The 27,680-nt window shown below is 31.1% G+C and overlaps 1 protein-coding gene across 7 annotated transcripts in view; it reads left to right on the forward strand.

The window, feature by feature from the left end:
- Positions 1–373: 373 nt before the first annotated feature.
- Positions 374–27,680, forward strand: part of LOC139511559 (neuroglian-like) — a 107,461-nt gene continuing 80,154 nt past the window's right edge. For 4 of the 7 annotated variants that reach the window (XM_071298427.1, XM_071298443.1, XM_071298419.1 and 1 more), the window contains exons 1-3: positions 4,129–4,354; positions 14,722–14,767; positions 25,631–25,706. The gene's annotated coding sequence lies outside the window, so the exon portion shown is untranslated. Of the gene's footprint in view, positions 440–4,128; positions 4,355–14,721; positions 14,768–15,888; positions 15,908–25,366; positions 25,707–27,680 lie in introns of those variants that run through there. The other 3 variants (XM_071298396.1, XM_071298412.1, XM_071298404.1) reach the window with 3 other exon arrangements.

A 27,680-nucleotide genomic window follows, 5' to 3' on the forward strand; every position in this document is an offset into this window, starting at 1 on the left:
TTTATGGATTGAATGAAATGTATGTCGGAAAAGTAAGGGAGAGAGAAAAGGGAGGGAAAAGGGAGAATGGGGGCGGGAGCAGGGAGTAACTTACCCCCTGTCCAGCCCCTCATCTATACTCATGGTGTGCCAATTTTTCTAGCTATTCGATCCCTATGTGAATATCGTATTATTAACATTGCTGGTTTAAATTACCTACAGCTACAAATAATTCAGTTAACTAACATATTTTCCTTAAAATTAGAAACATAACCATAACCGAAGTAGAAGTAGCCATGATGGTATTGTAATCCCAATTCTTCAATGACAACATTTATTAAAAAAAAAAGTGTTTGAAAAATGGCGCGAGATTTTACGGAAATTTTACACGTTTATACCGTAAAATTTTGTTGAATAGATTTACATGCTCCCCAAGCAGCCGATTTCTTCAAAGCTCTTGGTAAGAAAACTTCTGTGATGTAGTAATTTATTGTTGATAAATGAAATATTTAAAAGAACAAACTGAACGAGAAGTTGTTCTATCTTAGAGAAAATGGGAGCATAATGTATAGACCCCGTTTTGGATAGACTGTCTGCAACACTCCACTGAAATTATCGACAGCGATTCATCTGTTGACTGCATCAACCCCGGCGATGGTTTATTTGCGTTTAGTCGTATAACCCTGGGTAACGAAAAAAGTTTACACCTGATCAATCTTAACCACGATTAGCAGACGTTTGTCTTGACCAACATACTGATAAAATAATAAAATCATTATGTTGTCTGGGGACTGGAGGGTATCTGAGGTCCGTTCGTGCCCAATACACATTCGCACCCTACTCAGTCGCACCTCGAACGATCGCACCCAAGGTCCGTTCGCACTCTACATGTTCAATTTTAATTCAAATTCCAGTTGAATAATTGGAAAAACATGATTGTTGTTTTAAATTGCTTTGGTGTAAATATTGAATGTATTTATAGCTTGGTATGAGTAAAACATTGAAGATTTTAAATGAAAAACACAAAAGATAATTTTTTTTAGCAGCTTGGTCCCTTTGATCTGAAACAATAAAATATAGCAATACACCAATAAAATATAGCAATACACGATTTATAACCAAAACATGATAACATTTATTCAACACACACAAAAAAAAACGTAGCCAGAATCTCACTTTATTTTGAAACAAGTCAGTGAAACAAAGTTATAGCAATACACTAACCAAAACATTATAAGAATACACTTGCCAAAACTTGATTACAAAGTTATTAAACACAAAACCAATTAAATTGCGAGTGAACTTGTAGGGTGTGTACACGACTTTGGGTGCAAACATGTAGGGTGCGAAAGTAAAAGGGGGCGAACATGAGTGGGTGCGACCGTGAATGGGCGCAAACGGACTCGGATTCAGACTGGAGTACGTTGAAACTCTCTGGCCAGTTCCTAATCCAAATAGTAACTTCTCTTGAAAGGCTATTTTATTTTTTTGCTTTGATGCCTCCCTGCAAAGAACTTTTTCTGGAGGTCGGGATTAACTGTTTTTAGTTAAGCTCTGGTTTCGGGATTTGGGATTTCTTTTTTCGAATTTCGGGATGTTAGGATTTTTTTTTTTTAAATTTGGGACCTCAGGATTTTATTTCTTTTAAGCCCGGGATTTTGGGATCAGGACCCCTCCAATCCCCACCCCCATGAACCAGAAGACTTCAAAATCAGAGTAAATAAAATAGCCTTTCTAGACGACATAATTAATTTAGACTTGACTAGTCCGAGTTCCTTGCATGCCACTCAGACATCTTATGGTCATCTTATATCCTGGTCAAATCCCCATGATCATTTCCAACTGATAGGCACTTCATAATACGCAAATGCTGTCTGCATCGTTAATAGCTACTACTAAGTCATATACCCAGGAACATATATATATTGACATGACATGGCACTACCTAATTATAATGATAGCGAATTTTATTGTAGGTCATATAAAATAAATTACATGATATGGAAACGGACATGTGTAAAATATCCAATCGCTTTTATCTTAATAATTTCTAATAATATCATCAAATGTCATTCAAACTACACAATGTGTTGCTTCAGATTTGACATACATGTAATGGCATTCATTTCATCACAGACGGGTACAGAATGCAAATAGGGTAATACAAAAATGGGGCTGATAGCGATCATAGATACTGTGAATTTCTCAAACCAATATAAATCCCTTTCATCAAACTAATTACACTAATACTGATAATTTAATTTGAAAATGTCTCAGCTTCGAAACGAGCCATCACACATGTCCAAGTTTACAGTATGGCATAAGCTACAGTACAAAAAAAAACAACCATTACCGCCTATGGAAAAACAATTACACATATAGCCCCAATTGGAAGAATTGAAATACATGTACATACTGATCCAGGTTTCTGTAAAAGAAAATGTGTACTCCATATTTCTCATGAATTTTGAAATACTACCAGACATATAAAATCTGGTTTTATACACTAATCAAAGGCAGATTAAGGAGTAAAAAGAGGGGAAGTGTGGAGGCCCCCTTATGAACTGCATTCAATGAAAATACTGGCCTTTGTTAGTCTTGTATTATTTTAATTTTAGTTTCTTGTGTACAATTTGGAAATTAGTATGGCGTTCATTATCACTGGACTAGTATATATTTTTTTAGGGGCCAGCTGAAGGACGCCTCCAGGTGCGGGAATTTCTCGCTACATTGAAGACCTGTTGGTGACCCTCTGCTGTTGTTTTTTATTTGGTCGGGTTGTTGTCTCTTTGACACATTCCCCATTTCCATTCTCAATTTTACACTACCCCAAATTTGTTTAGTTTGGGGACCCTTGGCCCTCTGCCCTCCACCTTTTTTTTAATCCTTGATCTATATCTGCACATACTTAAACATTGATTGTCCTCTAGAACTTGTAAGATTTTTTATCTTGAGAAATGACTAGCTGTCGGCCTGAGTTATTTCCCAGGTATTACCCCTAATGTAATTTTAGAAATTATTGTATGCATTTATTATTGACAATTTTATACACCCGTTTACAGGACGTACATGTATTGTCAGTCCGTTGTATGCATGTTGAACATTTACTAATAATGCTTTAACCAATTTGCATGAAACTTTGGTGAATTGTTTATATATATGACTATGAGCTCCCTTTTGATTTTTATAAAATTTAGTTTCATGTTTCTGAGTTATGGGGGTTTATTTATTAAAAAAAGGGGGACTTTTTAGTTTCAGACAATGCCATAATGAATAATGCTTTGAGCAGTTTTCCTGAAACTTTGCCTTTGGTGAATTGTTTATATCTATTGATGTAAACTCCCTCTCAGATTCTACGTTTCTGAGTTTTGGGCTTTTATTTATTTAAAAGGGGTGATATTCAAGTTTTCAGACAATATCCTGAAAGAGCGTTTTCATTTCATTTTTTGGGACAGATTTATATCTATTAAGATAACCTCCCTTTAGTTTTTTTTATAAATTTCTGATATGACATTAAGAAGTTATTGAACTTTATTCTTTGAAAATGTGACGGGCATATATATGCACTCATGGCACAACTGTTTTGATTTGCACTTAAACATTCATACGTTTGTACATGTGTATTTGTTTTGTGTAATAAGCTTAAAAAAGACTCAAGACACAAAAAAATTCTGCAATAAAATTTTGGTTAACAGAATATTTTATTTTATTTGCTGTTAAAAAGTTTGGACTAAAAAATGAAGTGGAATAAGGACAATCTCTCTATGTGTTACATAAAATATTGAAAGACTGTTCATCAGTGAAATGTAGATTTGAGTTCTTCATTATATGGCATTGAATAATCAAACTGCATTCATTTTCATGTAACCTTGTCCTTATTGAATATTTCATTGCATTATTGGTATTGGTAAAACTGTCATTATTTATTGTAGTCGATTGTACAGTGACAAGTCAGCGCAATTCAAAATGCATTTTTCTTGACAATTTGATTTAGACGCCTGTTGATTGCTGTAAAACTGGTGACTCATCTTACTTTTGAAATTTCTTGCAATGGAATTGCTAAATCAGTACCAAGCCTTATTTTGACTCAATAAATTAAGATAAATCAGCTTTTGTCCTATAGATTTTGACCTGCAGAGAGTTCACTTCAGACTTGTAGCATATTATTGATCCAAGCCAATCTAATCTTGTAAATTGCAATCCATTTTCAGTTATTTGCATATTAATGTTATTTTTATATCATGATTGCTCTAACATATATATCATCAATTGTTTATACATGTTAGTATTGTGAATTTTAGATCACATTCTGTAGACGACAACATACACAGACAGTTAATAGTGAAGAGGATAATTTTCAAGTGCCAGGACAAGGGTAGGTAATTTGTAATTGTTCAATAAGTTCAACAGATTTCTTACTTTGGATTTTTTCAGACGAGACATGACTCACCTTTTTTGGTGAAGAAAAATAAAATGAATGCTTCAAATTATTAATCAAGTCTTATGTAAAAAAAACAGAGATGAAAATAAATTTGAACAATGTATTGAAATGTTGTCTGAAGTTTGAACCCATCTAATACATAGAAATAAGAAGATGGGGTATGTGTGCCAATGACACAAGTCACACAACATTCGGAGTCTCCTATCCCAGTCACAATTTGTTTAAGTAAATACACTCGGTCACTTTTTTGGTCTAAGCAAAACAGAAATTGGTTGGTCCAGTCTGATTTCCTCAGTCTCAAAATTCAGGAGAAATTAGAATTGGTTCTCAAAGATATATTTTCCACAAATGCTTGTATACCTTTTTGCCCCTGTTCCAAGTAAGGAGCCTCTGGCCTTTGTTAGTTTTGTATGTTTTTTTATATTATTTCATTTATGTTTTGGAGTTTAGTATGACGTCCATTTTCACTGAACTAGTACACATTTTTATTTAGGGGCCAGCTAAGGCCCACCCCCTCTTTGGTCAGGTTGTTGATGTTTCCATTCTCATTTTATACAACTAAGTAAGAAATTAAACTCTGTTGCAAGAAACATGTAGACGTTAGTAAATAAAGTGGCAGACCATTTTAAGTGTTGTTGTCAATTTAAATTGATTTTCATTATTTTTTAAATGAGTTATTCAGCAGATCTCTTAATTTATAAAATTACGGTAAATTTGAATTCAGTTATTGAAATGAATAACTGACCATTCTTGTTTTAAGACCATATTTCAATATTAATATTTGCAGTATAAATTTAAAACTATGATGTTAAATGATGCACCATGTCTATATTTATATACACTTGTTTAAAAGATATGGAGTAGCAGTATAAAATAATGAAACAGAATCGAAAGCCAGTACCCCCCCCCCCCCAAAAAAAAATCTATTCAACAGGAACTGGCTTTAGTTGGACTGTAGCTGATTTTATATGCTTGTAGGCAATAACTGACAGGCTTCCTCTGCTTTAAAAGCACACCACTCCTTAAATTATGAGTAATGCAAAGTTTTACAACTTGTCTACCGTACATTTCAGTTTTAAATACAGATATCATCCTATAATTTTTAAGGTGAAGCAACAATTTGTAAACTGACATCATCTGATAATTCATCCCTTATTTGTACAGGAGATTTAATATTGGTAAAATTGCATGGTATATCTTTCTGTTTATTATTAAAACGATTTGGTCATGGATGTTACGGTAGATAACAAAAGTTTTATTGTATACTCTTTGAAACACCAGGTAAATTGCAATCTTTTTGTGAAATTTGATGTTCGAGGACAATGTTATTGAATGGAAGCAATGACCTTTCAACGCTGTATTATAAAATAAATAAAGTAAATCAGCCTGTTTGAGATTTAAATTTTGAGATAGATATAATCTACATGCAAGAATAGAAAATACAAATGTCAACATAAATACACATTGAACATAGATACACATTAAACATAAATACACTTGAACATTAATACACATTAAACATACAAACACATTGATATGTGTAGTGGTGCCAGTGGTGCCAGTAATGTTGGCAAATGTTCAGTCCTTAAACCTTTAGAAACGTGTAAATAAGGTTGTAAAAGTGCAATGATCAAAACCAGCACTTTCTATATATAGCTTCTGTCATGAAATACATGTACATGTATTAGGTCCTTCCTGATAAAAGGTCAAACTGGACAAATATTATTTAATATACTTTCAACTGGAAAAATATCATACCTTTGTTTCTAAAGTCATAAACGGGTACAGAATGTTTGTTCCAACAGGAACAGATATTATGGGATTGTTATAACAAAGTTTCTGTAAGCAAGCCCTATATTGCTGAAGAGAGGCTCCACAAGGATTATGAATTAGATGAGAAACAAAAATTTTTTTGGCTAATAAATCCAACAATTTTAGTGAGATAATGTTTGTCCAGGGCCTCAGATTGAAGCAATTTTCAGTTTCTGAGCAATGACAATGTTATAAACAGTGCAGTCAGATCTTATTTGTTTATAGTGTTAATGAGGAAAAAAAACTGAAATGAGTATTAAATTGGCTTCTTTTTATGGCTTGACAATATCAGAAAGAAAACCTATAAATTGGCTTATTCTTTAAGCCTTGACAATATAAGAAATTATAAGGCCAACTGAATGTTTTTAAAACGCCTTTAATAATTTTTATCTAAGGATATTTAGTTGAAACAATGTGATGATACATGTACAAAAGACTAGTTATTATGCCATCACCCTTTCAGTATGCATAAAGAGTCATCAGTGGTGCTTGAATAAAACCCGATGGAAAGTCTAAATTTAACAAAACTTCAGAACATGAAGCAAAACAAAATTATATACTTCTATTAATTTTTCATTGACTATATATATACAAGGAAACTGTGCTGGATTTTCAAAGTGTTTAACCAAAAATGTCCATAAAATGCACATGTGTTAAGGAAGAAAAAGAAGCAAAAATTGAATGTTTTGGCCTGACCAATCTCTTACATGCGGTAATTGAAAAAAAATCATTAGTGACTTAATTAATTTTACTTTCATTTAGTCTTGACTGTTAGAAGAATAATTCCTTATGGCTTGAAGTGTATAGTTCTGGATTTTTTTTAGCCTTAATGTTCAATAATTGAATAAAATCGTATGTATGTACAAGGCAATGAATCATCTTGAAATCCAATTACAAACTCAGTAAGCGTAGGGAAAGGAGCTGTATTAATGTTGAGACGGCTTTTGTCACAACATGTCATTAAATTGTCCCAAACAATATAATTTTCTAATAAGTTGTGAGACTGACCACATCCACGGGTCAGCTTAGGTCAATTCAACACATGCAGGAGATGATCAAATATCCATTATTCATTCTTAATGCAAGTTTATAAAAAAGAAATGAAATGGATAAAAAACCAAATTGATATTTAGCTTGATTGGTTAAATATGTTTCCATCTGATATTATCGGCAATCATTTCTGCATGAAATATTTTGGAAATTTTCAACATGATGTTTTAATTATGATGCTATGGTTTTAATCAATAAGGCTTTAATGGTATTGAAATTATATGATGCTAAATATGGAATTATGGTTGTGTCGTTAATTTTAATTTTCTTTTTGATCAATATTTAGAGCATGCTATTAAAAATATACTTTTCCTCACAATATTCTTTACTTTTTTTCACAAATCCTCATTTTGTGATAATAAAAAAATAAAGTGACTACAGGAATACATCATAAACAGGACAATCCTTACTACAGTGGCTTAAACTCTTTTTGTTATTCATCTTTTATATATAATAGAAGTAGATGATGACTATTCATATTACAAACTATTTGTATTATCTAAATTGACTAAATTAAGGTAGAAAAGTCATACAGTACATGGAATATTATATATACAGCTTTAAGTCTATTGCAATACATACCATTGATAAATGAAAATATCTTTTTAAAGTAGAAAAACTTGTTTTTAAAATATAGTTTGTCATTTCAGAGCTAACTTATAATGCTGTATGAGTTTTGCTAATTGTTGAAGACCTTAAACTGTGACCATTAATTGTTAACTTCTAGGTCATTTGAACTTTGATGGAGACTTGTCTTATTGGCATCATACGACACCTTTTTATACGACCGCAAAATTTGAAAAAATTTTCGTCGTATATTGCTATCACGTTGGCGTCGTCGTCGTCGTCGTCCGGCGTCCGAATACTTTTAGTTTTCGTACTCTAACTTAAGTAAAAGTGAATGGAAATCTATGAAATTTTAACACAAGGTTTATGACCACAAAAGGAAGGTTGGTATTGATTTTGGGAGTTTTGATCCCAACATTTTAGGAATTAGGGGCCAAAAAGGGTCCAAATAAGCATTTTCTTGGTTTTCGCACTATAACTTTAGTTTAAGTTAATAGAAATCTATGAAATTTTGACACAAGGTTTATGACCACAAAAGAACGGTTGGGATTGATTTTGGGAGTTTAGGTTTCAACAGTTTAGGAATTAGGGGCCAAAAAAGGGCCCAAATAAGCATTATTCTTGGTTTTCGCACAATAACTTTAGTTTAAGTAAATAGAAATCAATGAAATTTAAACACAATGTTAATGACTACAAAAGAAAGGTTGGTATTGATTTTGGGAGTTTAGGTCCCAACAGTTTAGGAATTAGGGGCCAAAAAGGGACCCAAATAAGCATTTTTCTTGGTTTTCGCACCATAACGTTAGTATAAGTAAATAGAAATCTATGAAATTTAAACACAAGGTTTATGACCATAAAAGGAAGGTTGGTATTGATTTTGGGAGTTTTGGTCCCAACAGAATAAGGGGCCCAAAGGGTCCAAAATTAAACTTTGTTTGATTTCATCAAAATTGAATAATTGGGGTTCTTTGATATGCTGAATCTAATTGTCATGACTGTGTATGTAGATTCTTAACTTTTGGTCCCGTTTTCAAATTGGTCTACATTAAGGTCCAAAGGGTCCAAAATTAAACTTAGTTTGATTTTGACAAAAAATGAATCAGTTAGGTTCTTTGATATGCTGAATCTAAAAATGTACTTAGATTCTTGATTATTGGCCCAGTTTTCAAGTTGGTCCAAATCGGGGTCCAAAATTAAACTTTGTTTGATTTCATCAAAAATTGAATAAATGGGGTTCTTTGATATACCAAATCTAACTGTGTATGAAGATTCTTCATTTTTGGTCCTGTTTTCAAATTGGTCTACACTAAAGTCCAAAGGGTCCAAAATTAAACTTAGTCTGATTTTAACAAAAATTGAAATAATGGGGTTCTTTGATATGCTGAATCCAAAAATGTACTTAGATTTTTTATTATGGGCCCAGTTTTCAAGTTGGTCCAAATCAGGATCTAAAATTATTATATTAAGTATTGTGCAATAGCAAGTCTTTTCAATTGCACAGTATTGCGCAATGGCAAGAAATATCTAATTGCACAATATTGTGAAATAGCAAATTTTTTTTTAATTAGAGTTATCTTTCTTTGTCCAGAATAGTAAGCAAGAAATATCTAATTGCAAAATATTGTGCAATAGCAAGATTTTTTTTAATTGGAGTTATCTTTCTTTGTCCAGAATCAACTTAAATCTTTGTTATATACAATATACAATGTATATTCACTTTTTACTACCAACTGATAAATTAAAGTTATCTTTACCATTCAGTGATAACAAGCAGTTTTTTTACATCTTATTTCCTTATCTTATCTAAAATGTTTTTAGATAATGTATGTTGGACATTTGCCAGACATGACTATGATGTCATTTTCTATTTTTATTTGCCAATAACTTTATGTAAATAACTTCATTGGAAATTTGCCAATATAAAATGTTGCTGATGAAGTTTTTTTTTATTGTTTTATACAATAAACAATGTATATTCACTTTTACTACCAACCAATCTTTACCATTCAGTGATAACAAGCACTTTATATTACATTTTAATATTTTATGATGTATTTAAAAGAGTAGTTATTGTTGCAAACTCCATTAGAAATTTGAATTGATATCAGTTTTGGAAAAAGGGAAACAGGGATGTGAAAAAAGGGGGGGGGGGTAAATTTTTCTCATTTCAGATTTCATAAATAAAAAGAAAATTTCTTCAAACATTTTTTTGAGAGGATTAATATTCAACAGCATAGTGAATTGCTAAAAGGCAAAAACAAACTTTTAAGTTCATTAGACCACATTCATTCTGTGTCAGAAACCTATGCTGTGTCAACTATTTCATTTTAGATTTAAAAAGTTTGAAGAAGAAATCTTTAATTGTAAAATTTGTAAAATCTTGACATTTGTTTTGTGTAAAAAAAAACCCATGTAATGTCAAAAATTTGATCACAATCCAAATTCAGAGCTGTATCACGCTAGAATGTTTTGTCCATACTTGCCCCAACTGTTCAGGGTTCGACCTCTGCGGTCGTATAAAGCTGCGCCCTGCGGAGCACCTGGTTATTTTTATATTGAATCTCACAAGTTACATTTCAAATCAAATATGTGTTTACAAAATTTTGTCCCCAGTTCTAAATAATTTTTGTTGAGCCTGCAACTATTGTTGCAGAAAGCTCGACATAGGGATAGTGTTCCGGCGGCTATGGCGGCGGCTGCGGCATCAGCTAACTTCTTAAAAGCTTAATATTTTAGAAGGTGGAAGACCTGGATGCTTCATACTTTGTATATAGATGCCTCATGTTACCAAGTTTCCGTCAGTCACATGTCCAATGTCCTTGACCACATTTTCATGGTTCAGTGACTACTTGAAAAAAAAGTTAAGATTTGTTAAATTCTCTCTTATTTAAGTAATAGGATAACTATATTTGGTATGTGCATATCTTGCAAGGTCCTCATGCCTGTCATATATATAGTTTTCACTTGACCACGACCTCATTTCATGGATCAGTAAACAAGGTTAAGTTTTGGTGGTCAAGTCCATATCTCAGATACTATAAGCAATATATAGGTCTAGTATATTCGGTGTATGGAAGGACTGTAAGGTGTACATGTCCAACTGACAGGTGTCATCTGACCTTGACCTCATTTTCATGGTTCAGTGGTTATATTTAAGTTTTTGTGTTTTTGTCTGTTTTTCATATACTGTATGCAATAGGTCTACTATATTTAGTGTATGGAATGATTGTAAGGTGTACATGTCTAGCTGGTATGTGTCAGCTGACCTTGACCTCATTTTCATGGTTCAGTGGTCAAAGTTAAGTTTTTGAGTTTTGGTATTTTTATCTAATACTATATGCAATAAGTCAACTATATTTGGTGTATGGAAATATTTTATGATCTATATGTCAGTCGCTCAGATTGAATTTGACCTTGACCTCATTTTCATGGTTCATTGCTCAGTGTTAAGTTTTTGTGTTTTGGTCCGTTTTAAAAAAAACCTTTAAGCAATAGGTCAACTATATTTGTTATATGGAAGAATTGTTAGCTGTACATATGTGCCTGGCATGGTTCAGTGGTCACTTTTTAGTTTTCTGGGTTAATGTTAAGTTTATTTTTAAATTGTAATAAAACTTTATATTTAGGACTATAATCAACATAATATCAATGATAAGAAAAGAAGGCGAGACATTTCAGTGTGTGCACTCTTGTTAAATAGTGGATGTTCTGAGAGATTTCAAAATAACTAATGAGGTGGTGCCTAATGTTCTAAAAGGTTTTTAATTTTTAACAAGGGTATTTTTTATGTTTGGTTTACTTGTCAGCTGAAATATGACTCCTCATATGGTCAACTCCCACTTCAATTCTATTTTGAATGTCCCATAAATAATTTCTGTATAGCTTTGTGTGAGGTAGTATGTCTGATTTTTTTTTTTAAAAGGCATATGAATATATTTTCTGTAGATTTCTTGCATTTTCTCAATAGATAGCATATCAGGAAGTTTTATTGCATCAATTTAAAGTTTTTTTCAGGGCAATCATAAGTTTATATAACAGACCCAAATCAAATTTTTATACGCCCGGGACGGGACGTATTATGGTATACCGTTGTCCGTCCGTCTGTCCGTCCGTCCGTCTGTCCGTCCGTCCATCCGTCTGTCCATCCGTCGTCCACACTTCGGACAATAACTCAAAAACACTTTCACCAATTTCCAAGAAACTTTGGTGAATTGTTTATATCTATTGACGTAAGCTCCCTTTCGTTTTTTTTTAATTTCAGGTTTTAAGTTTTGGATTTATGGGGCTTTATTCATAAAAAAGGGGGGATTTTCAACACTTCGGACAATAACTCAAAAAGGCTTTCACCAATGTCCATGAAACTTGGTGAATTGTTTATATCTATTGACGTAAGCTCCCTTTCGTTTTTTTTTAATTTCAGATTTTAAGTTTTGGATTTATGGGGCTTTATTCATAAAAAAAGGGGGGATTTTCAACACTTCGGACAATAACTCAAAAAGGCTTTCACCAATGTCCATGAAACTTTGTTGAATTGTTTATATCTATTGATGTAAGCTCCCTTTCGTTTATTTTTAATTTCAGATTTTAAGTTTTGGATTTATGGGGCTTTATTCATAAAAAAAGGGGGATTTTTAACACTTCGGACAATAACTCAAAAAGGCTTTCACCAATGTCCATGAAACTTTGGTGAATTGTTTATATCTATTGATGTAAGCTCCCTTTCAATTTTTATAAATTTCAGATTTTAAGTTTTGGATTTATTGGGCTTTATTCATAAAAAAAGGGGGATTTTTAACACTTCGGACAATAACTCAAAAAGGCTTTCACCAATGTCCATGAAACTTTGGTGAATTGTTTATATCTATTGATGTAAGCTCCCTTTCAACTTTTATAAATTTCAGATTTTACATTTCTGTGTTATGAATTTTTATGCTTAAAAAAGGGGGGATTTTCCAATTTTGGGACAATACATTTAAAGCATAAAAGACAAGTTAAAAGAGCAACGAGCGTATCATGCGCTAAAGCGCAGCCCTTTATTACAATATGTCAGACTCTTTTGGTAGCTTTTTAATAATTCAATTGAAATGATGATTTTAAGAATTGGTTCACAAATGCATGATTTTGAAAGAGTTGCTTTAAACTGTAATTGATTCTGGAAATCAGGGAAATTGTATTTTTAACTTTTTTCAAAATAAGATGTTTTCAAATATGTCTGTTGTAGGATATAGAAAAAAAAGCAGCAACGATTTCAATGGTCAAATGTTTTATATTAATAACTAAATGAATTATTTGGTAGTTTTTGATGAGAGACCTTTGACCTTTTACTTCCTATGTGGTTTGAAACAAAGAAGCAGCAATATTGGAAAGTGAATTATTAATGAAACGGTTACAGATGTCTTTCTCCAAATTTAATTTCTTCCTCCATGCATCTGTTGTCTCCCAAAGATGGACATATTGATCGGTTTGAGTTATTATATTTTTATTATGATGTCTGGAGGGACGGAGAAATAAAGTTATTTCTTTGTTCCTTGGTTTAGTTTAATTGTGGACATCAAAGTGATGGATAAAAATGATAATTGAAATGGAGAATAATTTTATAGAAGAAATTAATATCATTATTATGGTAAAGTTCTGTTGGTATGGTTCTTAGCCATATAATAAAATGGTTGGCTATCAAAAATAGTATAAAATGAATTAGCCATTATTACAAAATAGACTAATCATTACAATAACATTTATAACAGTACTAACTTTACTGCACCAGACAGACATTTTGACAACTAATTTATATCCTTTCTTTTCTGACCTATAATATTAATAGAATTGCGAATGGAATGGGGAATATGTCAAAGAGACAACAACTTGACCAAAGAGTAGATAATAGCATTGGGTCTTCAACGCAGCGAGATAATCCTGCACCCAGAGGTTGGCCTCAGCTGGCCCCTGAATAAATTTTTTTTCAAGTTCTGTGAAAATGGACTTCATACTAAAGCTAAAACTCCAAAACATATAAATGAACTTAAGTTAAAAAAAACATACAAGACTAACGAAGGCTACAGGCTCCTGACTTAGGACAGGTACACATGTACCAAATAATGAAGATTGTTGATCTTTTTCATTTTTTATCAACGAGATAACAGCTATGAGTCTTGATTAAAACAGCCAGTAACAGTATTGGTTGCAAATGATTAGCAATTAATTTGTAAGAAGAAATGTTGTTTTTTTTGTCTAACATTTCCGATTGTACTCCTTTGCAAAGACACATTGCTACATTTTGTTGTAAAGAAAGTTGAAATTCTTGTACATGAATTTACAATTTAAGAGCCAAATCCAGTAATTCTAGAAGGACTACTTAGGAGACGACCTACCGAAGGTCATTGTTTTTTTCTTGGCACTCCAGTTTTCTCCACCAATGAAAACTGACTGCCACGAAATACCATAAATGATAATAGTGTTGAAAGTGGCATTATACACTAATCAATCAATTCATGAGAGAACAGTTTGAGTCAGACATGAAAGAAAACTAACAAACTCTTTAAGTTGACCATCACCTTTTGTGTAATTAGAGCTGAAAAGTTGAAAAATAAAAACCCTTCATTTGAATTGATTCAAATAAAGAATTCTCCTACTTCAAGATTTCATTCAATCAAAGGAAAAGTACAAGAACATGATGAAATTCTGGGTTCATGGACAATTTTTTGCAATAAATCTAAGTAAGCTAATACCACAATTATATTGTGCTGTGTTACAAATTGATACAATGAAAAATAAAATTGCTTTCTAGGAGTTTAATTGAATACATATTTATCAAACAAATTAGTTATCCTCTTGTAAGATGCATGTTAATAATCTAATTTAATTGTACATTACAGCTGTATGGTATAACAGAGAGAGCAAGTAAAGATCAAGCATGTTTTGGTATGTAGAGAATTACATGTTATGTAATTGTTTAATTACCGTTGTTTGTTAATTTACTTGTGTAATCACAACTAACAGCCTTACAGACAAAACAATAACATCATTGGATCTGTTCTTTCAAGGTTTGAAATTATCTCGAATACCAAAATTATTCACAACAGATGTCTGACAAGCTAAATTTATACAAATTGTTTCCATCATCTTAAATATCTTCATAAAAAATTGAATCCAATTGTTCCCTGTATTTGACTATAAGACTGCTGGCAAAGCTTCATATGTTTAATGCAAGGTTTTAACAGTAACTACAACTCCTATTTCCTTTTTTTATTTTTTTTTTTATTTTTAAACAAATGACCAATTAAAAACATATGCCTATTAAAGACAGCAAAAACTATACTACAAGTTTGATCATTTTTGGACATTTTTTTAAAGTATAACAAAAAATACTGCAAAGTCATTTATGCATTTAGATTCCCAGATTTGAGTGAAAGATGTTCTTCATAGATGAAAATATTACCTTCAACAGCAATATGTTTGGAGTGTGAAATAAAATTAGATTTTTTTTTATAAATATGTAAAATTGTTGAAAATGTTTCAAGTATGTACAGATTAGCTTTTTGATTTTTGAAATTATACTACTTAAGATTTTGACCCTGTCCTACCCATTAACAATCATAATGGATTATTGTTTAATTTAATCGTATTTGTAAGGTCAAAATCAAATGATTTCAGATTCACTTGCAAATTCCACTTACTTAGATTTTATCATTATTCAACAATATGGAGATTTAAATGGTGATTTAAATTAAACCAACAAACATAAAAACTTGTTTATTTTGTTTACACTCTATTAACCTTACAATAGTCCTTACACAATCTACTATTGTCATCACAGCATGGGTTGGCACCAAAGGTATAAAAATACAACAAAATAACCTTTGGTAATGGAACCATGTCCCAGGGGATGAATTTATGGTCAGATGACCTGTATCCCCAGCTGTCCACTTTATCATGGTAGGCTGAGTCTGGTCAAGGGATTTTCATGTGTTTGAGAAATCATTAGTGTAGACAGATGAATTATAGAAATTCATTAGAATGGATGAAAAGGATTATTGAATTGAATTGATTTTCTAATTTTAGGTAAGGTAGCTTTTGTTAGAATTTAATGGTGTAAGATTTAACAAGATTATATTCATCCATTTAAAATATTTTTACAACTTCATGTTTATTATTATAGACCTAGCACTATTATTAAAAAATACATAAAATATCTTCATAAAAAATCTATTAAAATGAAAAAGAAATCAAGGTATTCACCTGGCTGCTAGAGAAAGTTCAAAAGAAAACTATTCTAGCAATTATTTGTGTCAGAGTAAAAAAACTGATTGCTAGTGGTATAAATTCAGCAAATTATTTCAGAGTAAAGATGTGCATGCTCGTGAATGGTATAAATTCATCAGGTGTATTGAATCTGTAAGGATTAGAAATAAATGGGTATTATCTTTGACACATCTGTTATAGAAAACTTAATTTCCTTTATTTAACTTCCTTCCTAGGAATTATAGATATTATTGATTGAAAAATTTGTTGAATTGTTTCCCTCATTGAATTTTAGTTTTACCAATAGCAAACATAAACCTCTATAATTTGTTATTGATATTTGTTCCAAATGACATTTCAAAGAAAGATTTGTGTTCTAATATGATGAAGGCTTGAGTTATTCTTTCACAGAACAGAAACATCTAGAATTTATCTTGTTGAGCTATCATTAAAAAACATTTACAAAATGTTAGTGCACTTACAATTTTTCAATGCCAAGGGTACTGTACACCCTTACTGAAAACAATTTTATAGTTTCAAGTTGTCTGGCTTTAAGGGAATATAATATTTTCCTGGTTTTTATTAGCATTACAACTGAGACAATTGATCATGACTGAATGTTTTGTATCATTCATTCGTCAACTATTTTAAAATTAAGGTCAATTCAATCGTTCTTGCAATAAAGTCTGAGACTTCAATTTTCATGATATTGGTGAATAATCAATAAAAGTTGGTAATAATGAAGGAATTCCAGAAATGGGGAACTTCATTTTCTCTTTAATTTTTTGCTTCTGTATTATATCCAGACCTATCATCATGATCATGGTATATAGGATATTTTTTGATTGATTTTTAATCCTAAAGTTTTGTGAAGAGATACCTCTCAAAGCTCTTACTCTGTACTGAGGGTGGTAAAGGGTTATTTTCGTGCAACGTGATCGCTATTTTTTATTTCACGTTCAACGTGTTTTTACTTTTTTATTTTATTTTCTATTTTAATTTTTTCTGTGACCTTGACGTTCAGTTGTGCAAGACGGGTGCCTCGTTCAACGTGTTCTGCTTATTTAATTTTACGTGCATCGTGATTTTCAAAGTCTTATTTTAGTGCTCGGTATTTTTCAAATGAAATTCAAACACTTGGCAGGGATCATCAAGAAATACTTTTTTAAAAGCCATAAACCAATTATATCATAAATGTTTATACTAAATTGGGAATATCAAGTAAAACAAAGAGTTAATATATACAAGAAGACAGTGACTCAGTCACAAAAGGTTCACATAAAAGTATTTATTTTTCGTGCAACGTTCATTACAGAAATTATTTCACGCTCAACGTGAAATTATGTCTTATTTCACGTTTTTTTTTCGTGCAAGCACCCCCCTTCACCACCCTCTGTACTGTCAATCCTGATCTATATCATAAAATCATTCATTTTTATAAGTAGGTGTTAGTTATCACATTCAATGAAGTAGGTATAAAATATTAATGACCATTTTTCATTATTTCCACAGGGAATATATTGACTTTTATACATATTAAAGATATATGTTATTTGGTTTTCTTGTTTGAATTGTTTTATATTTTGTCGTTCTATGGATATTCATAGCGTTTTTTATGTGTGGGTTTTGCTCATTGTTGAAGCACTTCTGTGACCTTGAGCTGCTTAAATTTATATCCCTTGGTCTTTGATGGACAGTTGTCACTTGGCAAACATACCACATCTCCCTAATTGTCATGCTGAATTTGTGATGTATATTTAGAGTTTTTGAATTTGATGAAAGAAATAGTTTATAATAAATTTTAAGGCCAAAAATTATGGTGCCATTTCATATGGGGAGTGTCGATCATTTCAGACCATTAAATTCAGGTTTTGATTTTTTTTTATAAGTCTCTGACAGAAGATTAAACTTGTCCTCTAGATGATTTAGGCTTGAGATATTAGCCCTTACTGTCGACTTATCCTTTTGAAATTATAAGACATTAGTCTGTGGTATAAAGGAAAGGCTGGTATTGACATTTGATATTTAGGATTTGATCCTGTCTGACATTATGATTTAAGTATCTGGTGATTTAAGATAGTCTGATTTTTGACAGATTTAAACTTTTCAGACCCAAGTACAACACAAATGTACAATGTATAATGTATTTTAACAGACTCCAGCCACTTACATCTTTAATATAACCCACCAAATTATAATACATGTAAATTTAAAACTTAAATCAGAACCCCTTTGCAGAATTGCATACTAGTATTTAGAAGGGAGTTCATGATCATTGATGCTTGATGTACGAAATCACTTATTCATGCTTAAATTACATCTATATATGGTCATAGTCAGTACCATCAACATACTTCATGTTGATATGAGAAGTCCCTGTTAGACATGTTAGATGAGATTGTAAGAACCATATAAAAGTTAACAATGTCAATAATTGCAATGTCTCTTGAAATTTGAAATAAATAATATGTACTTTTTGTGTATTTTTGATGTGCATGTAATGATTTTGAATCATGAATGACCTCTCATATCCTTTGCTTTTTCTATCAGACAGTGTTTCACAATATATTTGGTTCAGCTGTTATTAAACACATAATTAATCACAGGAAACTGAAGAGCTCTTTTTGTAATCACTGTTTGTTAGCAACAGAATATGTTATTGTTACTTAAAAGAAAATATGGTTGTTTGATGTTTTTAAAACAAAATTGATTTCTAGTAAAATAAAACAGACACATTATGATGTGTTTATTACTGAAAGGAATGAAAAAAATATTGTAAAAACAACAATTTGTAATAATTTCTGACAGGCTAATTGGAAACATTAAGTAAATGCTGTTACTGTTAAAAAAACAACTTAAGAACCTTGTACACTTGAATATGAATATATGATTACAAGTAGATTTGGGGTATACCAAATGTCTAAGACAGCAACCTAACACAGAAAATCTTAAAGACCTATTAGTTCAAATTCACTGTAAACAGTGATAATAATTTCCCCGTAATGTCACTTTTGAGAATTTTGTGGTTAAAGCTGACACAAATTATTTGGTTGGAGTGGGGAGGGGGTTGTTGTAATTAATAAATTATAGAAATTCATAAAAAATAAGAGGCTTATTAAGTATGACAGCAGCACTTGAAGACTCATCAGTAGCACTTTAATCAAGATAGTCGAAAGGTCAAATCAATTAGGAAGTTGAAGAGCATTGAAAATCATAAATTTCAGCCGAAAAAAATGATATGGTATACAAATCCTAGGTAAGCCTTGTTTGCTATCCATCTTGACCAGAGGGTTAATGAGGCAATTTTGAATAAGTTTTCTTCATTATTTAATCAATAGTGAAAAAAAAAAAATCCAAAATTATATGACAGTTTTAAGTGTTTAGATACAGGAAGATGTGGTGTGAGTGCCAATGAGACAACTCTCCATTAAAATAACAATTTATAAAAGTAAACCATTATAGGTCAATGTAGGCCTTCAACACAGAGCCTTGGCTCACACCAACAGCTATAAATATATTGCAGAAATCAGAAAAGTGACAGACATTTAATAATGACATGACTCATCATAGAAGAAAGTTAGTTTTGGTTTCTGGTCAGATTGTTTTACCCTGGAGAAGTATCAAGAAACTAATTGTATTACCATTTTATTGGGAATTTGTATGACCAGTAAAAAGGCAGTATAGTATTCTCAGTTGCTATTTTTCTGCATCAATAATACTTAACATGCCTAATGCCATATAATGGTCTTTACATGCAGAAAATTGATGTGATTTACATTGGAGTCGTGTGAACTCAAAAATGTATTTAGAATCTGCAGGCTACAGTTGCTATAATTGGCTTCGTTTAACATTCAAACTTGTTGAATATTGACACAATACAATTTCCGCTTTGTGAACAGGATGTTCATTTGAATAATTTTCCGCATGCAGCAACTTAACTGTAGAGATTTTTACAAACGTAAATGTCAATAGGCTTTTATTCTTTTCCGTGGGCATAAAACTTTTATTTTGGCTTTAAATATGTTTTTACAATTTAAGATGAATAATTTGATTCTTGATATTGTTGAAATTGAAATCTTTTAAATATTCAATTATTATAAGAGGTCCATCTGCCTTTGTTATATTTTGAGCCGAAATTTGTTTGATATATAAAATGTATAAACTTGTACTCCGTGTAATTGAGTATATATTAGCTTCTCTTTGGCTGACCAAGCTACTTTTACGAATAAAATTTAGTGACAACATTTTAGCAAACCATTTAAATGCTGTTTTAATGTAAACTAAACACGCTTAAATCTAAGGTGATCATATAGCTGAAATGTACTGTGTGTTTAGTTTGTCAACACTAAAGCTTTTTCTCGGTCATCTTCTGGGTTTTTGTAACCTTAATAACTTACAGAAAAACACAATGCAAAATTGGTCTATTATAGCTATTTTGATTTTTAGGATAAGCAAATCATAAAAATGACAGTTGATTATTTCCTAGCAGATATGGAGCTAAGATTGTTTTATATAATTGCACTCAGAGTATAATACTACCATTTGATTTTTTGTTATTCCTACAATATTGTTGGGGGTAATAATTGCCTGTCAGATCAGTTTTGATTGTCTTTGTATAGGAAAAACACTGTCAAAATTACATCTGACTTATAATCTATAAGATTTTGGCTGATTTCTCAAAGTGGCTGAAATGGTAGCATATATATGATGTTGAGCTTTTGTGATTATTTTTGTCCCCATGCCACACATGACGGGGGACATAGAAATACTGGGCATCTGCCTTAGCTTACATGTGTCTGTTCTTGTTCTATCAGCAGTATTTCTTTTATATTTTTAGCTAGATATTTATATATATCTGAAAAAAATTTATCAGTGTTTCCGCCAAAAAATATCATCCATGTTCTGTCCTATTTAGTTATTGAAAAATTCTCTATGGTAAAGCATTGTATCTTTATGTTAAGAATCAATAGTTATCCAAATTGACATCTCTGGATCAATATTGACTCAATAACAATATCATAATGGTCTATCTAATAAACAAAATTTAATTACATTTTTTAAAGGTCCATGTAGGATTAAAACTTAGGTGATAAAGGACAATGTCAAGTCCTGGGTTTTATCAAAAGGTGCTCGCGTTGATTGTTATGGGTCTATAATCCAAAAATACTTATCCTCCTCGACTGACAACCACTCTTATGCTATAGAACTCATTAACAACAGCAAAATACTAATTCATTAAACATCAAGCTACAAATGATAGCTTTGGATACCACGAGTGTTGTCCAGGAATAATATTTTCCAATATCGATCGTGAAGCAATAAAGTACATATTGTTTATAGAGCTGCAGGAAGCTTGGATGTTTTAGAATAGAATGTCTGAATAAAAATCAATTTCCTACGAAAGGTTAAAGGCTGAATATGATCAAGAAATATATCTGACTCACGCTCTCAGGTAGATGAAGGGCAAAAAAGTAGATGCTGATTAAAAAAACTAAGTCAATAAACTGTACATTTTAGTATTTTGTAAATTTTAAAATATCTACGTAGTAAGATTCTTGTCTGACATTAGTATTAGTCATTATCATCAATTTTCAATGAAGAATTTCTAAAAAGGGAGAATATTACCAAGGGGACACTCAAAAGTAGCAAATTATTCAGTTGTTTCCTTAAATAGAAAAAAAATAGATAATAAATGTTTACTCAGTGTTTTAAAAATATTTTTCAAGGAACTTTGGAAAAGTTTAATATCTAACTCCCTTACAGACAAAGTTGACCTTAGCTGAATTTTGATCTATTCCTTTTATGTCAGTTTTGTACCTCTACATGCATTTTTAAATTTTGGGGTTTGAGCATTCTGAATAAGGTCAATCATTGCAACCATTTCAAACGAACAAAAGTACTGTCTTCATTCTTAACAATTTAATAAATTTTGATATATATTTTTAAATAAAAACATTTTGTTAAATGACTTGATTTAAAAAAGTGTACTTTTTTTTTAATTCCATAGTTAGTGGTACTTATTCAAAGTGGACACTGTAAAACAGTGTAATATTTCTTTCAAAATTAACACTTATATCAATTAAGAGATATAATTTTATAGCATAATGTTTCAGCTGACATCTTCCTGTTTACTTGCACTGAGGTGATCTACTTCAAAAATTAGAAGCTGTCCTATAAAAAAGAGGATTTCAGACTCAATGCCTTCCTCCATCTTCCTGTTTACTTGCACTGAGGTGATTTTCTTCAAAATTAGAAGCTGTCCTTAAAAAAAAAGGATTTCAGACTCAATACCTTCCTCCTCTTCAACTCGATAGAACACAACATTCAATGAACATAGCAGTCTAGATATAGATAATAGATATATATTTAAATAACTTCAGAATTCTGAGAAAAATATTCTCACCAAGACATTCATGTCTAAGTTTTGAAGCGATGTCAGACCTATAATTTCTGTCTTTAGCTTTAGTTAAATTGAACATGCAATCAGTGCAAAAAAAAAACATGACCTTTCAATTTGCAAATAATAATTTATCGATGGGGATTCCACATTTTAAATTGTACATTGACTAAGCACTGTAAATAATAGTTATCTATATTATTATTTCTCTAATTCTCAGATGATTTATCTTTCTACAATTTTTTTTTTATTATTGTTTTCCGATCAAAGTGTGGTTCGATTGATCTCAGTTCCTCATTGGTAAAAATTTAAAACTTGTGAAGTCAAAATTGTGACTTGCTTTTGTCTGAATTTCTTATTGTGTCATCATGAAAAAAGTGAACTATGTCTGAAAGAACATATCTTGTTGCAGATAATTGGAAAAGAAGGATTAAGGTTGTCTGCATATTATCTTAATATCTTTAAAGAAACAGATTCTACCAACAAACATCAACAAAACAATATTTCTCCGCTCTCTCCAGTTAAATTAAGAATAGTCAAAATGCTAGGAAAATACTTTGCCTCTTGTTTTAAATTGAAAATTTAACTGTATTGAATGGAGAAATATTGTATCGCACTTGATGTAGTGGTAGAATCTATATATGTATAGTACAGTAATGAGAAAAAAATTAAACTCATTATTTTCTCCATAAAGTCACTGACTGCATATATATGTTAGGAGCTAGTTGGAACATGCCCTTGGTGGAACTGTTGATTAATTATTTAGTCCTGTAACAATAGATCTGGTTAGATTGTTCCCTAGTGTATTGACTTGATGGTCAGTCTGGTAATGAACCATTGAACCATAACTGATTAGGCACTGGTTTCCCTGTCTCCATTCATTAATCAACTAGAGGTTATAATTATGTTAGGTGCAGGACTCCATCTGTTTCAGATTTTAGGTAGGGCTGGCACCTGTCATTCCAATAGGGTTATCAATTTTAATTGTCATGATGTGCCCTGACATTATCAATTTTGACAGGATTATTCATTTTGAAGATTTTGAAGTCCATAATTTAAAGTAGAGTAATGAAAATAATTAACTTCAAACTTGTGCTGCCTCTTTTGCTATACCCCAGAGGCAGATGTAGGCTGGGGCAGGTGACAGTCAGTGCCCCCCTCCCTTCACGAACATTTTTGGATCTAACACTGAACCCAATAGGTGCAAAAAATGTGGTATAAGGGTTTTTGTTATGGATAAATGCACCACACAAGGGGTCCTTGTTTCTATTTTTTGAAGAAATTAAAGTTGTCAGAATATAATCTACAGTCATAAAGATTTTGGCAACATTATCATGTTTATCAATAACACTAAATTGGAAAAAGTTTTATTTTGAGTTACATGCTGATGGGTCCTGTAATGTTACATTCATTTGGAAGGGAGAAACATTCTCCTAAGGGTCTTATCATGTTTGATTCGATAAATATAACAATACATCTCAGTTGTCAATTGTATCAGATATAAAGAAACTATGTATCATGCTGATTTGCTGCCCAGGTATAAGAATAATATCAGTAAAAAATGAAAGCTTTTTCAATTATGTGTTTGACTTTTAACTTTATTTGAAATGTTTCTTTTAAAGAATTGAAAGAAAAATAAAGTTAAGGTTTGTTAAGTAAATGCTATTGAAAAACATGTCAGTTAAAGGTAACCCCTTATCAAGGTTCATTTATTTTCCTAATTGTATTTGAAACATGACACCTGGTTTTGCAGTTTTGTGCATTTTTAAATGCAGTCATGCAGAAAATGATCTTCTTCCTGGCTTCTGTACTTATCTAATTAAACAAAAATGATTGTAATTACAATGCAGACAAAAGATAAGAGATATAAGACAGATAAGTATGTGTTTTCTGTAAGGTAGGTATCTCTAGACATGTGCATACAACATGGGGAATCAGAAAACTATATAATGTTTTATAGCCAAACATACTTATTGCTGACTGACTTTCATTACAGTTATTGATTAATATGAAAGGAAGAAGAAAATAATCAGAAAAAATAATAAAATAGATTTGAATTTTAATTCATTTTAATGCTAAATACATTTTAATTTAAATACATATTAATATTAAATGCATTTGAATTTCATATGATAATGTTCTTCATAATGATGATTTTAGATCCATATCATAGTAGGATCTTGTTCTACAAATCTTTAATATCATGGAACAATCTTTTTATCTAAATTTTGATCTGATCGATAATTATTATCTTTCTATATTACTAATGTTAAATGCAATTTCTTTTAAAAAAAAAGTTAGAAAATAAATTAAAAAAAAAGAGATAAAGTCAGAAAATAAATTAAAAAAAATACTAGTTATTGTTGTTTATAAAATAGTATTTCCTGTTGTTACCCCCCAGAAATAAATTTAATAATACAGTAATGTCTTGAGATTATGTAACACGATGCAACCTATTTTCAACATGGAACAAGCAAATTACTGGATCAATTCATTCCTGAAGAATGTAACACACTAATACAGAATACAAGTAGTTTAATCAGCCTTTAAATTCTCATAAAAACCTGTTGTTTGTTATTGATTATCTCTTCTAAACCTTCATTTTATTAAAATTCATCTTAAATTTTATATATATATTGATTAAAAAAGATGTTGTTTCCATTAACATAATTATCCTTCCCCGATCTAATTGATGAAGCTACAGAGCTAAAAATAAATTAAGATTATTTTCTCATCTCATTACAACTTGTTTATATCTTTTCAGTTTATATTTTTACTGAAAAAAAAAGTAAAAATTTTCTAACGATATCTTGTCAGTTTGTATAGGACAAAAATTTAATATTCATCATCAGAGTGAGTAATACAGTGTATAGGCATGCTCTGTGTTGCTGCTGAGGTTGATGGCAACACACACAGACTTGATTATTGATGACTAGGACATCGTTATAGTCAGTTGTGTAATTCATCTGGACTAACAATTTGTTGCTCGGAAAAATTAATCAGTCTCCGTAATATTTGCGTTTTAGTTGGAAATTAACAAATTTTTGACATTTTTTATTTGGAGCTTTAGGAATTAGTTGGATAATTAGTTGTTTCATTTTCATCGATATACTTGGAGTAATATAATTGTGATTCTGTGATTGTAGATGAACTATTGGAATATTTCTATGGGACACAGATAGAAATCAGAGAATGAAATAAAGATTTATCTACAGATAAGTGGTAAGTCGTAATTATCAATGGTATAATTTGTTTACTAGGATGATCATGTTAAATGTATACAGTCATTTTTATTGATCTAAATGTCACTGGCCATGAGTTTAACTAATATATCACTGTCAAAGCTTTCACTAGCAAAAAAGTCAAATAAAATATTAATGTTTTTTTTTTTATTCATATCTGAATAAAGAAACTATTGAGATTGATTACAATGTTAACAATTCTGGTCATATGAAATGGTAGTATATGTTGTACATGACTTGTGAAATAGTAATATTGTACATATGAAAGTAATATACTTGTCGTAGGATAAAAATATAATTTACTTGGCACAGGCTTCGAAACATATTACATCAATGAAGATATTGAACTGTCTGCTCTGCATGCTTATAATATTAATAGTATGTAATTTAGTGATAACTATGTCATTTAATTATAAGTATGCTAAGAGAGAGAAATTATATTATGTCTGTAAGTGTTTGATGATTCAAAAAAAGGGGGATGAGATGAAACTTGAATAAAATTGATGTTGAGATACAAACATTGTTACAAAAGAGGAGGAAGATAGCAAAGAGGGAGATTCAAAACTCACAAGATAAAGGGATACTGACAAACAAAACTCTACATAGAATGAAATTCAAAACAGTGTGGCTGTGGCCATTGATTGACACATTAAATTCATCCATTGACTGGGAAATTTTACGTGAACGTTTGCCTGTAACGACCACTGTTCACGACATACCTACGATAGACATTTAAACTGTGGGGTCACCAAAGGTTTCTTAACGCCTTTAATTATACCCGGCCAACCAACCAAGATGGCCGCCATGGCTAAATATAGAACATAGGGGTAAAATTCAGTTTTTGGCTTATAACTCAAAATCCAAAGCATTTAGAGCAAATCTGACATGGGATAAAAGTGTTTATCAGGTCAAGATCTATCTGTCCTGAAATTTTCAGATGAATCGGACAACCTGTTGTTGGGTTGCTGCCCCTGAATTGGTATTTTTAAGGAATTTTTGCTGTTTTTGGTTATTATCTTGAATATTATTATAGATATAGATAAACTGTAAACAGCAATAATGTTCAGCAAAGTAAGATTTACAAATATGTCAACACGAACGAAAAGGTCAGTCAACCCCTTTAGGAGTTATTGACCTTTAATAGTAAATTTTTAACCATTTTTCGTAAATCTTAGAAATCTTTTACAAAAATCTTCTCCTCTGAAACTACTGTGCCAAATTAATCCAAACTTGGCCACAATCATCTTTGGGGTATCTAATTTTAAAAAAATGTGTCCGGTGACCCGGCCATCCAACCAAAATGGCTACCATGGCTAAAAATAGAACATAGGGGTAAAATGCAGTTTTTGGCTTATTACTCAAAAACCGAAGCATTTAGAGAAAATCAGACAGGGTTAAATTGTCTAACTGGTCAAGTTCTATCTGCCCTGATATCACATGGATCGGACAACCAGTTGTTAGGTTACTGCCCTGAATTGGTAATTTTAAGGAAATTTTGCCGTTTTTTGTTATTATCTTGAATATTATTATAGATAGAGATAAACTGTAAACAGCAATAATGTTCAGCAAAACAAGATCTACAAATAAGTTTTCATGACCAAAATAGTCAATTGACCCCATAAGGAGTTATTGCCCTTTATAGTTAATTTTTAGCATTTTTCATAACTTTTTGTAAATTTTTAGAAAATATTTTCCACTGTAATTACTGGACCAAGTTCATTATAGATAGAGATGATTGTAGCAACAAGAATGTTCAGTAAAGTAAGATCTACAAACACATCACCATTACCAAAACACAATTATGTCATGAATTTATCTGTGTCCATTGTTTAATATGCACATAGACCAAGGTGAGCGACACAGGCTCTTGAGAGCCTCTAGTTTTTCTAGCAAAGAAGAACATTTTTGTATAAAAAAAATACCAATAGCATACATGCCCTTATGAGGCTAACAT

This window comes from Mytilus edulis, chromosome 1 (assembly GCF_963676685.1).
Source record: "Mytilus edulis chromosome 1, xbMytEdul2.2, whole genome shotgun sequence".
Lineage (NCBI taxonomy): Eukaryota > Metazoa > Mollusca > Bivalvia > Mytilida > Mytilidae > Mytilus > Mytilus edulis.